This window comes from Triticum aestivum, chromosome 5D (assembly GCF_018294505.1).
Source record: "Triticum aestivum cultivar Chinese Spring chromosome 5D, IWGSC CS RefSeq v2.1, whole genome shotgun sequence".
Classification (NCBI taxonomy): domain Eukaryota; kingdom Viridiplantae; phylum Streptophyta; class Magnoliopsida; order Poales; family Poaceae; genus Triticum; species Triticum aestivum.
The window spans coordinates 499,727,144-499,745,871 of record NC_057808.1 but is presented as its reverse complement, the minus strand read 5'-3'; positions in this window follow the sequence as shown (position 1 = coordinate 499,745,871).

Here is an 18,728-nt window from a genome sequence, read left to right as displayed (position 1 = left end):
AGGGCCCCATGGGCTGAAGTGGGAGGGGAACCAGCCCCTGGTGGGCTGGTGCGCCCCCCATGGGCCTCCTCCTGCGCCTAGGGTTGGAAACCCTAGGGGTGGGGGGCGCCCCACCTGACTTGGGGGGGGGGGTTTCCCCCCTTGGCCGCCGCCCCCCCCCCCCCATGTAGATGGGATCCCAGGGCCGGTGCCCCCCAGGGGGGCTATATAAGGGGGGAGGGAGGGCAGCAGGAACCTAGCCCCTGGCGCCTCCCTCTCCCTCCCGTGACACCTCTCCCTCCTGCTTGCGCTTGGCGAAGCCCTGCCGGGATCCCCGCTACTTCCACCACCACGCCGTCGTGCTGCTGGATCTCCATCAACCTCTCCTTCCCCCTTGCTGGATCAAGAAGGAGGAGACGTAGCTGCTCCGTACGTGTGATGAACGCGGAGGTGCCGTCCGTTCGGCGCTCGGTCATCGGTAATTTGGATCACGACGAGTACGACTCCATCAACCCCGTTCACTTGAACGCTTCCGCTCACGATCTACAAGGGTATGTAGATGCACTCCTTCCTTCTCGTTGCTAGTAAACTCCATAGTTGGATCTTGGTGATGCGTAGAAATTTTTAAAATTCTGCAACGATTCACAACAGTGGCATCATGAGCCAGGCCTATGCGTAGTTTCTATGCACGAGTAGAACACAAAGCAGTTGTGGGCGTAGATGTTGTCAATTTTTCTTGCCACTACTAGTCTTATCTTGTTTCGGCTGTATTGTGGGATGAAGCGGCCCGGACCGACCTTACACGTACGCTTACGTGAGACAGGTTCCACCGACTGACATGCACTAGTTGCATAAGGTGGCTAGCGGGTGTCTGTCTCTCCCACTTTAGTCGGAACGGATTCGATGAAAAGGGTCCTTATGAAGGGTAAATAGAAATTGGCATATCACGTTGTGGTTTTACGTAGGTAAGAAACGTTCTTGCTAGAAACCTATAGAAGCCACGTAAAAACTTGCAACAACAATTAGAGGACGTCTAACTTGTTTTTGCAGCATGTGCCTTGTGATGTCATATGGCCAGAAGATGTGATGAATGATATATGTGATGTATGAGATTGATCATCTTCTTGTAATAGGAATCACGACTTGCATGTCGATGAGTATGACAACCGGCAGGAGCCATAGGAGTTGTCTTTATTTTTTTGTATGACCTGCGTGTCATTAATAACGCCATGTAAATTACTTTACTTTATTGCTAAACACGTTAGCCATAGAAGTAGAAGTAACCGTTGGCGTGACAACTTCATGAAGACACGATGAAGGAGATCATGATGATGGAGATCATGGTGTCATGCCGGTGACGAAGATGATCATGGTGCCCCGAAGATGGAGATCAAAGGAGCATGATGATATTGGCCATATCATGTCACTATTTGATTGCATGTGATGTTTATCATGTTTTACATCTTATTTGCTTAGAACGACGGTAGTAAGTAAGATGATCCCTTATAATAATTTCAAGAAAGTGTTCACCCTAACTGTGCACCGTTGCGAAGGTTCGTTGTTTCGAAGCACCACGTGATGATCGGGTGTGATAGATTCTAACGTTCGCATACAACGGGTGTTGACGAGCCTAGCATGTACAGACATGGCCTCGGAACACACGCAATACACTTAGGTTGACTTGACGAGCCTAGCATGTACAGACATGGCCTCGGAACACGGAAGACCGAAAGGTCGAGCATGAGTCGTATAGAAGATACGATCAACATGAAGATGTTCACCGATCTTGACTAGTCCGTCTCACGTGATGATCGGACACGGCCTAGTTGACTCGGATCATGTTTCACTTAGATGACTAGAGGGATGTCTATCTGAGTGGGAGTTCATTGTATAATTTGATTAGATGAACTTAATTATCATGAACTTACTCTAAAAACTTTACAATATGTCTTGTAGATCAAATGGCCCACGTTGCCCTCAACTTCAACGCGTTCCTAGAGAAAACCAAGCTGAAAGATGATGGCAGCAACTATACGGACTGGGTCCGGAACCTGAGGATCATCCTCATAGCGGCCAAGAAAGATTATGTCCTAGAAGCACCGCTAGGTGAAGCACCCATCCCAGAGAACCAAGACGTTATGAACGCTTGGCAATCATGTGCTGATGATTACTCCCTCGTTCAGTGCGGCATGCTTTACAGCTTAGAACCGGGGCTCCAAAAGCGTTTTGAGAAACATGGAGCATATGAGATGTTCGAAGAGCTGAAAATGGTTTTCCAAGCTCATGCCCGGGTCGAGAGATATGAAGTCTCCGACAAGTTCTTCAGTTGTAAAATGGAGGAAAATAGTTCTGTCAGTGAGCACATACTCAAAACGTCTGTGTTGATGGTGAATAAAACCACTAAGTTCAAGAAAGGCAAGGGTAAGAAGAACTTCAAGAAGGACGGCAAGGGAGTTGCCGCGCCCGGTAAGCCAGTTGCCGGGAAGAAGTCAAAGAATGGACCCAAGCCTGAGACTGAGTGCTTTTATTGCAAGGGAAGTGGTCACTGGAAGCGGAACTGCCCCAAATACTTAGCGGACAAGAAGGCCGGCAACACCAAAGGTATATGTGATATACATGTAATTGATGTGTACCTTACCAGTACTCGTAGTAGCTCCTGGGTATTTGATACCGGTGAGGTTGCTCATATTTGTAACTCAAAACAGGAGCTGCGGAATAAGCGGAGACTGGCGAAGGATGAGGTGACGATGCGCGTCGGGAATGGTTCCAAGGTCGATGTGATCGTCGTCGGCACGCTGCCTCTACATTTACCTACGGGAGTAGTTTTAAACCTCAACAATTGTTATTTAATGCCAGCTTAGAGCATGAACATTGTATCAGGATCTCGTTTAATTCGAGATGGCTACTCATTTAAATCCAAGAATAATGGTTGTTCTATTTATATGAGAGATATGTTTTATGGTCATGCCCCGTTGGTCAATGGTTTATTCTTAATGAATCTCGAACGTGATGTTACACATATTCATAGTGTGAATACCAAAAGATGTAAAGTTGATAACGATAGTCCCACATACTTGTGGCACTGCCGCCTTGGTCACATTGGTGTCAAACGCATGAAGAAGCTCCATGCAGATGGACTTTTGGAGTCTCTTGATTACGAATCATTTGACACGTGCGAACCATGCCTCATGGGTAAGATGACCAAGACTCCGTTCTCCGGAACGATGGAGCGAGCAACCAACTTATTGGAAATCATACATACTGATGTGTGCGGTCCAATGAGTGTTGAGGCTCACGGTGGCTATCGTTATGTTCTCACTCTCACTGATGACTTAAGTAGATATGGGTATGTCTACCTAATGAAACACAAGTCTGAAACCTTTGAAAAGTTCAAGGAGTTTCAGAGTGAGGTTGAGAATCAACGTGACAGAAAAATAAAGTTCCTACGATCAGATCGTGGAGGGGAATATTTAAGTCACGAATTTGGCACACACTTCAGGAAATGTGGAATAGTTTCACAACTCACGCCGCCTGGAACACGTCAGCGAAATGGTGTGTCCGAACGTCGTAATCGCACTCTATTGGATATGGTGCGATCTATGATGTCTCTTACCGATCTACCGCTCTCATTTTGGGGCTATGCTTTAGAGACTGCCGCATTCACTTTAAATAGGACTCCGTCGAAATCCGTTGAGACGACACCGTACGAATTATGGTTTGGGAAGAAACCTAAGCTGTCGTTTCTAAGAGTTTGGGGATGCGATGCTTATGTCAAGAAACTTCAACCTGAAAAGCTCGAACCCAAGTCGGAAAAATGCGTCTTCATAGGATACCCTAAGGAAACCATTGGGTATACCTTCTACCTCAGATCCGAAGGCAAGATCTTTGTTGCCAAGAACGGGTCCTTTCTGGAGAAAGAGTTTCTCTCGAAAGAAGTGAGTGGGAGGAAAGTGGAACTTGATGAGGTGATAGTCACCCCTTCCGAACCGGAAAGTACCGCAGCGCGGGAAGATGTTCCTGTGGTGCCTGCACCGACTAGGGAGGAAGTTAATGATGATGATCATGAAGCTTCAGATCAAGTTACTGCTGAACTTCGTAGGTCCACAAGGACACATTCCGCACCAGAGTGGTACGGCAACCCTGTCATGGAAATCATGTTGTTAGACAACGGTGAACCTTCAAACTATGAAGAAGCGATGGCGGGCCCGGATTCCAACAAATGGCTTGAAGCCATGCAATCCGAGATAGGATCCATGTATGAAAACGAAGTATGGACTTTGACTGACTTGCTCGATGATCGGTGAGCCATAGAAAATAAATGGATCTTTAAGAAGAAGACAGACGCGGATGGTAACGTGACCATCTATAAGGATCGACTTGTCGCTAAGGGTTATCGACAAGTTCAAGGGGTTGACTACGATGAGACTTTCTCACCCGTAGCGAAGCTGAAGTCCGTCCGAATCGTGTTAGCAATTGCCGCATTCTATGATTATGAGATATGGCAAATGGACATCAAAACGGCATTCCTTAACGGCTTTCTTAAGGAAGAATTGTATATGATGCAGCCGGAAGGTTTTGTCGATCCTAAGAATGCTAACAAGGTATGCAAGCTCCAGCGCTCCATCTATGGGCTGGTGCAAGCATCTCGGAGTTGGAACATTCGATTTGATGAGATGATCAAAGCGTTTGGGTTTACATAGACTTATGGAGAAGCCTGTGTTTACAAGAAAGTGAGTGGGAGCTCTGTAGCATTTCTCTTATTATATGTGGATGACATACTATTGATGGGAAATGATATAGAATTCTTGGAAAGTATAAAGGCCTACTTGAATAAGTGTTTTTCAATGAAGGACCTTGGAGAAGCTACTTATATATTAGGCATCAAGATCTATAGAGATAGATCAAGACGCCTCATTGGTCTTTCACAGAGTACGTACCTTGACAAGATATTGAAGAAGTTCAATATGGATCAGTCCAAGAAGGGGTTCTTGCCTGTATTGCAAGGTGTGCAATTGAGCACGGCTCAATGCCCGACCACGGCATAAGATAGAGAAAAGATGAGTGTCATCCCCTATGCCTCGGCCATAGGGTCTATTATGTATGCCATGCTGTGTACCAGACCTGATGTAAACCTTGCCGTAAGTTTGCTAGGAAGGTACCAAAGTAATCCCGGCATGGAACACTGGACAGCGGTCAAGAATATCCTGAAGTACCTGAAGAGGACTAAGGATATGTTTCTCGTATATGGAGGTGACGAAGAGCTCGTCGTAAAGGGTTACGTTGACGCTAGCTTCGACACAGATCTGGATGACTCGAAGTCACAGACCGGATACGTGTATATTTTGAATGGAGGGGCAGTAAGCTAGTGCAGTTGCAAGCAAAGCGTCGTGGCGGGATCTACATGTGAAGCGGAGTACATGGCAGCCTCAGAGGCAGCGCAAGAAGCAATCTGGATGAAGGAGTTCATTACTGACCTAGGGGTGATTCCCAATGCGTCGGGCCCGATGACTCTCTTCTGTGACAACACTGGAGCTATTGCCCTAGTCAAGGAGCCCAGGTTTCACAGGAAGACCAGGCATATCAAGCGTCGCTTCAACTCCATTCGTGAAAGTGTTCAAAATGGAGACATGGATATTTGTAAAGTACATACGGACCTAAATGTAGCAGATCCGTTGACTAAACCTCTCCCTAGAGCAAAACATGATCAACACCAGAACTCTATGGGTCTTCGATTCATCACAATGTAACTATATTATTGACTCTAGTGCAAGTGGGAGACTGTTGGAAATATGCCCTAGAGGCAATAATCAAATGGTTATTATTATATTTCCTTGTTCATGATAATTGTCTATTGTTCATGCTATAATTGTGTTATCCGGAAATCGTAATACATGTGTGAATACATAGACCACAACATGTCCCTAGTGAGCCTCTAGTTGACTAGCTCGTTGATCAAAAGATAGTCATGGTTTCCTGATTATTGACATTGGATGTCATTGATAACGGGATCACATCATTAGGAGAATGATGTGATGGACAAGACCCAATCCTAAGCATAGCACAAAGATCGTGTAGTTCGTTTGCTAGAGCTTTTCCAATGTCAAGTATCATTTCCTTAGACCATGAGATCGTGCAACTCCCGGATGCCGTAGGAGTGCTTTGGGTGTACCAAACGTCACAACGTAACTGGGTGACTATAAAGGTGCACTACGGGTATCTCCGAAAGTGTCTGTTGGGTTGGCACGGATCGAGACTGGGATTTGTCACTCCGTATGACAGAGAGGTACCTCTGGGCCCACTCGGTAATGCATCATCATAATGAGCTCAATGTGACCAAGTGTCTGGTCACGGGATCATGCATTACGTTACGAGTAAAGTGACTTGCCGGTAACGAGATTGAACGAGGTATTGGGATACCGACGATCGAATCTCGGGCAAGTAACGTACCGATTGACAAAGGGAATTGTATACGGGATTGATTGAATCCTCGACATCGTGGTTCATCCGATGAGATCATCGTGGAACATGTGGGAGCCAACATGGGTATCCAGATCCCGCTGTTGGTTATTGACCGGAGAGTCGTCTCGGTCATGTCTGCATGTCTCCCGAACCCGTAGGGTCTACACACTTAAGGTTCGGTGACGCTAGGGTTGTAGAGATATTAGTATGCGGAAACCCAAAAGTTGTTCGGAGTCCCGGATGAGATCCCGGACGTCAGGAGGAGTTCCGGAATGGTCCGGAGGTGAAGAATTATATATAGGAAGTCCAGTTTCGGCCACCGGGAAAGTTTCGGGGGTTATCAGTATTGTACCGGGACCACCGGAAGGGTCCCGGGGGTCCACCGGGTGGGGCCACCTATCTCGGAGGGCCCCATGGGCTGAAGTGGGAGGGGAACCAGCCCCTGGTGGGCTGGTGCGCCCCCCATGGGCCTCCTCCTGCGCCTAGGGTTGGAAACCCTAGGGGTGGGGGGCGCCCCACCTGACTTGGGGGGGGGGGAGTTTCCCCCCTTGGCCGCCGCCCCCCCCCCCATGTAGATGGGATCCCAGGGCCGGTGCCCCCCAGGGGGGCTATATAAGGGGGGAGGGAGGGCAGCAGGAACCTAGCCCCTGGCGCCTCCCTCTCCCTCCCGTGACACCTCTCCCTCCTGCTTGCGCTTGGCGAAGCCCTGCCGGGATCCCCGCTACTTCCACCACCACGCCGTCGTGCTGCTGGATCTCCATCAACCTCTCCTCCCCCCTTGCTGGATCAAGAAGGAGGAGACGTAGCTGCTCCGTACGTGTGTTGAACGCGGAGGTGCCGTCCGTTCGGCGCTCGGTCATCGGTGATTTGGATCACGACGAGTACGACTCCATCAACCCCGTTCACTTGAACGCTTCCGCTCGCGATCTACAAGGGTATGTAGATGCACTCCTTCCTTCTCGTTGCTAGTAAACTCCATAGATGGATCTTGGTGATGCGTAGAAAATTTTAAAATTCTGCAACGATTCCCAACATTAGGTGCAAATCGGGATGCAATGTTCCATCTCCTGTAAAAGGATTAGCTAGCAATTTCTCTATCATACCCGAAGGAATTTCAAAGTAAACATTTTCAGTAGGTTCAGTAGGTTGAGGAGCAACTCTTTGCTCCACTGGTCGGGGTGAAGATACCCCGAACAAGCCCCTCAAAGGATTACTTTCCATAGTAACAAGTGACAGTAAATTTCAGCACACTATAAATTTTTCCTTACCAAATTCCACTTACCAAAGGCGCTTCACTCCCCGGCAACGGCGCCAGAAAAGAGTCTTGATGACCCACAAGTATAGGGGATCTATCGTAGTCCTCTTGATAAGTAAGAGTGTCGAACCCGACGAGGAGCAGAAGGAAATGACAAGTGGTTTTCAGTAAGGTATTATCTGCAAGCACTGAAATTATCAGTAACAGATAGTTTTACGATAAGGTAATTCGTAACGGGTAACAAGTAACAAAAGTAAAGAAGGTGCAGCAAGGTGGCCCAATCCTTTTTGTAGCAAAGGACAAGCCTGGACAAACTCTTATATAAAGGAAAGCGCTCTCGAGGACACATGGGAATTATCGTCAAGCTAGTTTTCATCATGCTCATATGATCCGCGTTCGTTACTTTGATAATTTGATATGTGGGTGGACCGGTGCTTGGGTGCTGCCCTTCCTTGGACAAGCATCCCACTTATGATTAATCGCCCTCGCAAGCATCCGCAACTATGAAAGAAGAATTAAGGTAGACCTAACCAGAGCATGAAACATATGGATCCAAATCAGCCCCTTACGAAGCAACGCATAAACTAGGGTTTAAGCTTCTGTCACTCTAGCAACCCATCATCTACTTATTACTTGTCAATGCCTTCCCCTAGGCCCAAACAATGGTGAAGTGTCATGTAGTCGACGTTCACATAACACCACTAGAGGAAAGACAACATACATCTCATCAAAATATCGAACGAATACCAAATTCACATGACTACTTATAACAAGACTTCTCCCATGTCCTCGGGAACAAACGTAACTACTCACAAATCATATTCATGTTCATAATCAGAGGGGTATTAATGTGCATAAAGGATCTGAACATATAATCTTCCACCGAATAAACCAACTAGCATCAACTACAAGGAGTAATCAACACTACTAGCAACCCACAGGTACCAATCTGGGGTTTTGAGACAAAGATCGGATACAATGGATGAACTAGGGTTTGGGAGGAGATGGTGCTGGTGAAGATGTTGATGGAGATTGATCCCCTCCCGATGAGAGGATCGATGGTGATGATCTCCCCCTCCCGGAGGGATATTTCCCCGGCAGAACAGCTCCGCCGGAGCCCTAGATTGGTTCCGCCAAGGTTCCGTCTCGAGACGGCGGTGCTTCGTCCCAAAAGCTTTCTTCTGATTTTTTTTCCAGGGCAAACACACCTTATACCAGAAGATGGGCATCGGGGGGCTTCCAGGTGGCCCACGAGGCAGGGGGCGCGCCCAGGGGGGTAGGGCGCGCACCCTCGTGGACGGTGGGTGGCCACCCTCTGGTGCTTTCTTCGCCCAATATTTTTAATATATTCGAAAACTGACTTTCGTGGAGTTTCGGGACTTTTGGAGTTGTGCAGAATAGGTCCCTAATATTTGCTCCTTTTCCAGCCCAGAATTCCAGCTGCCGGCATTCTCCCTCTTCATGTAAACCTTGTAAAATAAGAGAGAAAAGGCATAAGTATTGTGACATAATGTGAAGTAATAGCCCATAATGCAATAAATATCGATATAAAAGCCTGACGCAAAATAGACGTATCAGGATGCTGATACGTCTCCAACGTATCTATAATTTTTTATTGTTTCATGCTGTTATATTATCAATCTTGGATGTTTTATAATCATTTTATAGTCATTTTATATCATTTTTTGGTACTAACCTATTGACATAGTGTCAAGTGCCAGTTGCTGTTTTTTCCATGTATTTTACATCGCAGAAAATCAATATCAGACGGAGTCCAAATGCCACGAAACTCCACGATGATTTTTTATGAGAGGAACACAACGGGCCCTGGCTGCGCCTGAGGGGTGCTCCGAGGGGGGCACAACCCACCAGGGCGCGCGAGGAGGCCCAGGCGCGCCCTGGTGGGTTGTGCGATGGTGCAGGAGGCAGATGGGAGTCAAGCTGAGGGGAGCTGTTGGTCTTGATTGCATTTTTTTTAACCGGAGGTATTTTGCGCAAAGACTACTGTTCTGTTGTATTTACCGTTTTGTTAGATCGATTTCTACGTGGTTGTAACTTGATTTTTATAATATAAATAAGACATGTATTATCTAAAAAAATCTGGACACACAGAGTTTGGTTCGCAGTCTTCATACGTTGACAAGAAGAGCCAATGCCTGCAACAACTGTAATTAAAATAAGCATGCATGCATGCACATACGTGATTAGTAAAACCAGGTGCATGCAACGACCTGATGGGTTGATTTGTAGGAGAACTATGCAGCCGTACACTTGTTTACCATAGAGAGCAGTATTACCATATACCAGCTGTATCAGGTACCCGGTCAAGTACGACGGCGTCTCGCTCTCTTGCATGTGGTGCGAGGCCGGCAGCAGGGGCGGCCACAGACGGCGCGCCCGCAGTGCGTCCAGCTAATCCCGGCGTCCCGTGCACCGGTAAGCGAACAGGCCCTCGCAGCGACGTCTCACCCGGGATACTCTGCGCGCGGCGTGTTCACGAGGAAGATCCTGGAGTAATTAGCCTACCTACGTACCTAGGGAGGTCCGGGTAATTATGGAATACCTGCGCTACTGTAGTTCGGTCGTCGCTAGGAGAGCCGTGTCTACCGTATCGCTAGCCTAGCTAGGGCGATGTGGGCTGCGGGCGAGTTTAATGCATGTTCACCGAATATCAACAAAAAGAATGGCGTCGGTGCTGTCTCCTGGTGTCACCGGCCGGAGGCACAGTCGTCACGTGAGAGAGCTCGGTGATGTTTTCGGTTGCAATGGCGCGTCCCAGACGCCAACGGTTCACGCACACTGCACACACGTCTGGATTGAGCAGAGAGTTGGGCAAATCCGGCAGGTTCCCAAAACCTCACGCTGTAGAGATAGTTACCAAAATAGGGAAAACTCAGTGGGAGTCCCATAGGTTCCTGAGTGGCCCTCTATACCCTAAATGCCCTAAAAGGAAGAAGAAAATATAGTCCTGCATCTCTAATAAGAAAGACATCTAACACGCCCTTAGAGTTTACTCATGACTTATAATTGTCAGAGGGAAAGCAATCATGTAGCGCATGACTTAGCTAGCTTGGTTAGATTTTCTTCTTCAAAACTTTGGTTCGCTTCCACAAAACTTCGGCTGCCATCAAAATAAAAAATAGATCCATCATGCGTTGCATGAATTTTACCAATTGTCAGTAAAAACACTCGTACAAAAAAAATATTTCATTGCCATGATAGTATGAAAAAAAAATCATAAATTTTGCCCGTGTCCAAACAAAATACTTACCTACATTTACTTAAAAAAATGCAACAAATAATGGCATGGCACACATGTCATATATAAACAACGAAGTTGCCGTGGTCCATGGCAAAAAACTGAACACTAGCATGTAGCAAAATCGCCATGATTTTTCATTTGCAATGACCTATGAAATTTACCTAAATTTGCCATGGAAAAAATAATAATACAAGTAAGTTGCAAAAAAATGTCGTGTGTTGGACACCAAAAATGTGAGATTGCCACGAGGCTATATGAAATCACTATTGAAGAGTAATTTTGGCATTTTGTGTATTTTGCATTTCCTCATGGGCATAAAAAAAGGAAAAATGTCTACATTTGCCATGTCACTAAGATGTAATTATGAAATTGCCATGATTTAGAATAAACAAAAAGGCCTAAAATTTTCATGAGAACAAATTTTTTTGCCATGCTCCCAACATCAAGACTACAAACAATATAAGTAATATAACTAGATGATGCCCCGCGCGTTGCTGCGGAACAGACATATAAATAGGTGCCGAAAAACTAAAACTATTGCAAAAAAGATTTAGTTGCTCACAGTTTATATTTCAAAAAACAATAAAGCATATGAAGCATGTGATAAAATTTTGTATAAAGAGAAAAAAACTTGGATTGAAGACAACGGGGTGCCTACATAACTAAAATGTGTCGGATGACTAACATTTGTTTACTCCAAGCGTCCAACGTATACACCGGCTATGCCCACACAAAAATTAGTGAAACAAATTGACATGCATGATTATTATGATGGCATGGTTGCATACTTGCATGGATAGATTATGACCACATGCATGACTTGATGTTGTGGCATAGTTGCATGATGAGCAAAATTAGGTAGCGGGTTGCAATTATTTAAGAATAGTGACCACATGCATGATCTGATGATGTGATATCGTTGCATGAAGAACAAAAATAGATAGTGAGATGCAACTATTTAAGAATAGAGGATTGCCATGGTCTAAAGGAATAGAATTGACATGGTACCCAAACTGAAACTGCACTGATCTGCATTAATAAAACCTGCCATTTGTAAACAAATAAAATTGCCATGGAAGCTACCAAAAAAACTACCATGGTGTATTTAATAAAATTGCCATGGTATAATTAATAGAACTGCCATGGTACTGAAATTGTCATGTGACTATTAGAAAATAACTCAAAAAGTTGCCATCTAGACATTGCAATTTTTTTCTAAAATTTTCCAGGTGACAACTTTCAAAATTCATAACATTGCCATGTTGACATTAAAAAAATGTGAACTTGTCATGTTTAGAAAACAAATACGATCACACTTTGCCATGTGAGAAAAAGAAAATTGTTTTAAAATTTTCCATGTGTAGAACACAACTTTACATAGAAAAAAACTAAAAACTAAAACTAAAATTTGCCATGTGATTGTTAGGAAAAAATCCAAGTTTTCAACAAATATTTTCTTCTTCACAAAGGTTACTCCAAGAACGGCAATTGCCCATGTGTTTTTGTCAAAAAGTCATCTAGATGATTTTGAATGATTTCAGTGTACGTTGATGGTCTCAATATCATTGGTAACACACAAGATATTGATGAAGCACACAATCACCTGAAGATGGAATTTGAGATGAAGGATTTGGGTAAAACCAAAATTTTCTTATGTCTTTAACTTGAGCATCTTCACTCGGGAATCACGGTACATCAAGTTGCTTATATCCATAAAATATTGAAGAAATTCAATATGGACAAATCCTACCCATCTAAAAGTCCCATGGTGGTTCATTCTCAGGGCGTAGAGAAAGATCGGTTCAGGTCAAGGGATGATGGAGAAGAGATGTTGGAACCTGAGGTTCCATATCTTAGTGTCGTTGAAGCGCTCATGTATGTTGCAAATTGCATGAGACCTCACCTTTGAAGTGAATATACTTCTAAACACAACGCAACTCCCACCAAACGCCATTGGTCAGGAGTGAAGAACATCTTTTGATATCTTCAATGTACAAACGATCTTGGCCTAATTTGTCAGTTCCAGAGAAATCAGGACACTAATATGATTGGACACACCGATGCTGCCTATTTAGCTGATCCACATAATGACAGATCACATACCGTCTTTGTGTTCCTACATGGTGGAACCGTCATATCATGCATTTCTTCGAAGCGTGCTCTTGTGCCAACATCAACCAACCAGTCTGAAACTATTTCATTATATGAGGCATCACGCGAATGCGTGTGGCTTTACAGAATGGCAAACCACATACAACAATCATGTGGAATTCGTTCTCCGCAATTGTTGCCGGGAGAAGTGGGATGTGGCCAGTGCGGCGAAGAGCGCGAGGAGCAAGATCATGTCTATATGTGAGCGGCTCGACAAGGGAGCCATGACGGTTGAAGAAGATTTGTGTAGGATTTGAGATTTGGGAAGTTGGGGAGAAAATGAAGACACTGGTGCGAGTTGGGGCATGAGAGAGACTAGAGGGGGAGAGGTTGTTCACGACGAGTCAGTTTTTGGCAAATGGGTTCTAAAGATGATGTGTCTCCTCTGCCATTCTTTAAGATCCATGCACCCAATCCGACCACCATTGAGACGTTCGCTTGAAAACGTAAAAAATCCAACGTAAATTTTTTATCATTTGGGTAAGTTTAGCTCCTACAAAACAATAATACTATCTCCGTTCTAAATAAGTGACGTGGTTTTAGTTTAAATTTGAACTAAAACTATGTCACTTGAACGGAGGGGGCATAGCATTTATTCAAGAATTTGAAGAAATTCAATAAGATCGATGGTGGTTGGAACTATCAACCGCAAAGGGAATTCTCAAACCAGCGACAATTGACAAACCATGAACTATTTCTTTATCTGAGTGGTTCCCCTTTCAGCCGCTCCGGCGGCGGGAGGGTGGGGGAACCCCGGATCTTCGTTTTGGCGTGTACATAGGGAGTGGAGTCGTGTGTGTGTGTGTGTGTGTGTGTGTGTGTGTTCGTTGCTATGCAGGAGGTGACAGCGGGCGGTGACTGTGTTTGTGTTCTCCGATCTTTCACCTCCCCTCGACGATGGCCTCTGCGGCGGCGGCGGTTGGCTCGGAGAGGTAGATTCCTGTTGTTTCCCATGGAGCAGCGAGGCTAGGTTTCCCAGATTTTGGCCAACAAGGCAACGGTGGTCAAGATGTTGGTTCTTGTGTCAGGGCTCTTCCCCCACCTCGTTGGTGCAGGTGTCAGCATCTGCAAAGAGCCCTATGGTTGCCTGTTCATGGGCGGCCTCGGTTCTTTCTTCTTCCCTCTCTTTGGGAGGGGGATTTTGAGAAGCTTCTGGTGATTCCTACTTTGATTCCGGTGTGCTTGTCCGTTTAGGCTTTGGATTGAAGACTTCCCGTCTGCCAAACAGTCTCGTTGCTGTATTCAAGGGTAAGCCGGCTCCAGGAGGGAGCGGTGGCAACAGCGGCGACGACACGCCCTCTTCCCATGGCGGTGTTTGTGGTGGGTTGGTTTCCCTGGGACCTGAATGTAATTTCTATCTTTATTGGGGTGCGTTGTACCACTGGACTTCTCTAATATAGTTTCGGGGTCCTTTTCACGCAAAAAAACGACAAACCCTGAAATAAATTGCATCATCAGACGAGCACGCACCGACGTAGTCGGGTCGGAGTACACTATGGACTGTACAAAAAAGAATACTGTAGTACCAGCCTGTTTCAAGTACTCCTACTCGGCCAAGTAGGAACGCGTCATCAACTAAAAGAAAAAACGTAAGGCGTCGCGCTCTCTTGCATGTGGTGCGCGGCCGGCAGCAGCGACGGCCACAGGCGGCGCGGCGGCAGGGCGTCCGGCCAATCCCGCGTCCCGTGCACCGACGACCGGCCTTGCTCCCGAAGGCAAAGCGAACAGGCGCGCACAGCGACGTCTCACCCGGGATACTCTGCGCTTGGCGTGGTCACGAGAAAGATCCTGGAGTAATTAGCCTAGCTACGTAGTACCTACTACCTCTCTCTTAGTAGGGAGGTCCGGCTAATGAAGCCCTGCTGGTTCTACTGTAGTTCAGCCATCAACAGCCCCGCTACCACCTCCCCTACTCCACTAGGAGTACTGGGTTTGGCAGTGTCTACTGACTCTACCGTATCGCTAGGCTAGCCAGGGCGATCTGGGCGAGTTTAATGTCCGTCTGTGGCTGCTCTCACCGGATATCAACGAAAAAATGGCGCGTCGGTGCTGTCCCCTGATGTCACCGACCGGAGGCACACTCGTCACGTGAGAGAGCTCGATGATCTTTTCTGTTGCAACGGCGCGTCCCACACGCCAACGGCTCACGCACGCTGCACGCACCCTGTTCATTGAACAGAGTTGAAAAAATCCAGCAGGTTCCCTCAACTTCATGCTGTAGAAATAGTTACCCTCTCCGATCCAAATTAAGCGTCGCGGAGATAATTACTAATATGAATCGGAGCGAGTATCAAAATAGAAACAAAAACTCGCTTTGGTAGATTCCTAAATGGCCCTCCGTTTCTTCCAAGAAAATGAAAAACGTAAGAGCATCTCCATCAACAGCCTCTCAGAATACCTTGCCTTATAAAAGCATCTCTAACCGATTTCTTAAAAGGCGTCACATGAGTAGAAAAAAATGGTTTTGAGCGGCTAAACCGTACCTAGCCGATCCCCTATTGGCGTTAGAGAAGTAAGAAAAATTACTGCCCGGCCGCCCCGACTGTAAAATATACTCAGTCGCCCACCCGTGGAGTATAATTTCCGCCCTTCACCCTGCGTCCGCACCCTCCCCAGCGTGCACTACATCGTTGTCAGCGTTGCCTCCGGCGACCACTCATTGCCTCCGCCGCCCACCTGCTCCACTCCGAGACGCTCGCCGGTTGGTGTTGTCGTCGGAATCAAGCTCTATCAATGCCAACGTCGCGTTGATCCCGTCACCGGAAGCACACACCGCATATTGGTCCTCCGAGCCCCTGCGTCGCGCCTGCCCGCCATCTCGAAGCCTCGCCAACCACTAGCAGCTTGGGCATCGGCCCAATGCCGCCGTTGAACCTTGACACCTCCTCCGTCCTTCAAGTGTTCGAGGAATCGCCTAGGTGAGTTTCTTTTTGCTTTTCATCTTGTTTTTTCTTTTTAGCAATTGAATTGAACCTAGTCTATGCTAGTGTAGATGAAGAGGTTGAGGCAGCTGATCTTTGACGACTCTTCATCATCGGAGGAGGAAGAAGACGATGATTGACTTGAAAATGGTCGTTGGCATGATTTTCAACGAGGATTTTCGGCCGCCGAGAGTAGGAACACAATTCTGCCGTTGGTACATCAACCGAGTTAGAGCGGAGGGCTATACCATGATTATGAAAGATTACTTCAACCCAATGAAAACATGGTACAAAGATTCCTCGCAGCGCGTCGAAGCATCGAGAACCGAAAAGTTCACACCCATTTTCAAGATGATCTTCTTGAGCATCAGTGCCTACTCCATAACACTTCATAGTTGTGCTTCATGCTCTTTACTTCATTTAAACCCGAGATAAAGCGGAGGGCTATGCCGGATCTTTGAATACGTTGGTTTGTAAACTTTGAATTTGTAATATTTATGAATTGTGTGAACTTTATTTATTATGTTTGAATTTAATATGTGTGCAAATATATAGTTGAAATGTAGTATGTAAACTAAAACTCGGAAGATTTGGCAAAAATATATATTGGGGAGTTAAGTTTCTAAGATCGTGTTTGAATCGCTTTTATTTAGCGGACCAAATATAAGGAGTTAAAGATAGGAGGTCGTTTGAGCTCTCCTAATATTTTTTTTGGTTTTCACATGTGCGCTGCTGCAGCACATCTCCAATACAACTTCCCCTATATATACTTAGCATGACATATGTGCCCACACATGTGAGTGGCTAGTCTCTCTCTTTTTCTCTTTAGCGTGCACGGAAGCACCAGCGAAGCTACGACGACCGGCGACACGGTGGGGTGGGCCCGACATGGGCTATGTGGTGTGAGGCGGGCGGCGGCGCGGGTGGAGGTAGCGGCCAGCAGCAGGCGGCGTGGTGGTGCGGCACGACAGTTGCGCGGTGCGGTGCAGCAGTCCGATGGTTTGCCGGGCAGTGGCACAATAGTCTGGTGGTGATGTGCGTCGGCGCCAATGACACGCGGGTGTCCGCCGAGCATTGAGGGTAGTCCGATGGTCCTTGTCGGCGTGTGCTGACGTGGCATGTATTAGGAAAACATAGGGAAAGGTGCGTCTTAACCTGAATATGGGAAAGATGTGGTGTTTTTGGGTGAGATCTTAAAATTAGTGGGTTTAAGAAAACTGATGTAGGGCTTTTTTTGTGTCAACTTTTTTTTGAACCGGGCATATGACCCCTTTCCATTACTTATATAACGGAAATACAACCATCTAAGAAAGTTTAAGGGGACTAGAAAGGGGAGAGCGAGTTCAATGCATCACCGGGAAACCCAGTCCGAGCGCTCCTCATTTAGCAACCTGCCATGGGGCGAAAACCCGACGACACTATCTCATACTACTAGCCTAGCAGGAATCAGTTCATACACCACCCCATTTGTGTTTGAATAAAAAAGCTGCTGAGATGCTCTAACCCTCTATCTCTAATTAGAAAGCACCCTAATATGTCTAGATTTTACTCATGTCTGAATATTGTTATAGGGGAAGCAACCATGTAGTGCATGAATTAGCTAGCATGGTTAGATTTTCTCCTCCTAACACCACCCCATTAGTTTTTATATTTCAGGATGATTGAGAGAACGTAGAAGACACTCTATTTTGGTGATTTATTGTGGGAATGAGCTCTGCCCGACCTCTCTGTCCCCTACCGCTCCTCTGACCAAGTGCCACTGTGTTGCCTTCATCCACTCAACCTGCTCGTCGGATACCCGACCCCCTTTTTTTCGCCACACCCCTCAGAAACACTCGCGCGGGTGAGCCTTTGTCATCATGAACCCACGATGCAGACACAAAGGATCCTTCTATGCCGCCATGGACTTCGCCACACACCTCATCTAGATCCCCCGCCTTTAGGGGGGCCCTCCGCCCCTCCGCGTGCCGTTTTGACGACGCGCCGCATACATTGTCGTGGGCGGCGTCGAGGACAGGCTCAAAGAAGACACCGGTGTGGCGCGACGAAGCTCAAAAGGTCACGGGGACGATGGGCCGGCCTCGCCTTCTCGACGCGCACATCCCGCGAGTGAGATCGACACATTGTGGCTGAACGTTGGGGGCGGCGGAGCAGGCATAGGCACGCACGACAATTCGAGCTCCATTCCTACCTTCAAGCATGTTTGGGTTGTTAAAGTTCCTTTAAAAATAAAAGTGTTTATGTGGTTTGTCCATAAACAGGTTATTTTAACCAAGGATAACTTGATTAAGCGTAATTGGACAGGACCTACGAGGTGTAGCTTCTGTGATCGGGACGAGACGATCAAGCATCTCTTTTTTGATTGCCCGTTTGCCAGAGTACTTTGGCGGACGGTTCACATTGCTTTTAATATTACTCCACCGAATTCTGTCACTACGTTATTTGGGACATGGCTCACTGGGATTGAGCCTGAATTAGCGAGACATATTCGTGTTGGAGTTTGCGCTCTATTGTGGACTATCTGGACTTGCAGAAATGATTTGGTTTTTAACAGAACATCACGTATTTACTTTTTGCAGGTTATTTTCCGAGCCACGGCCGTGATCCGTTCATGGTCGCTACTCACTCCGACGGAGGCCAGGGAGCATTTGGTTACTGGATCTATCTGCTGGGAGATGGTAGCTCGGGATATCTTCAACCG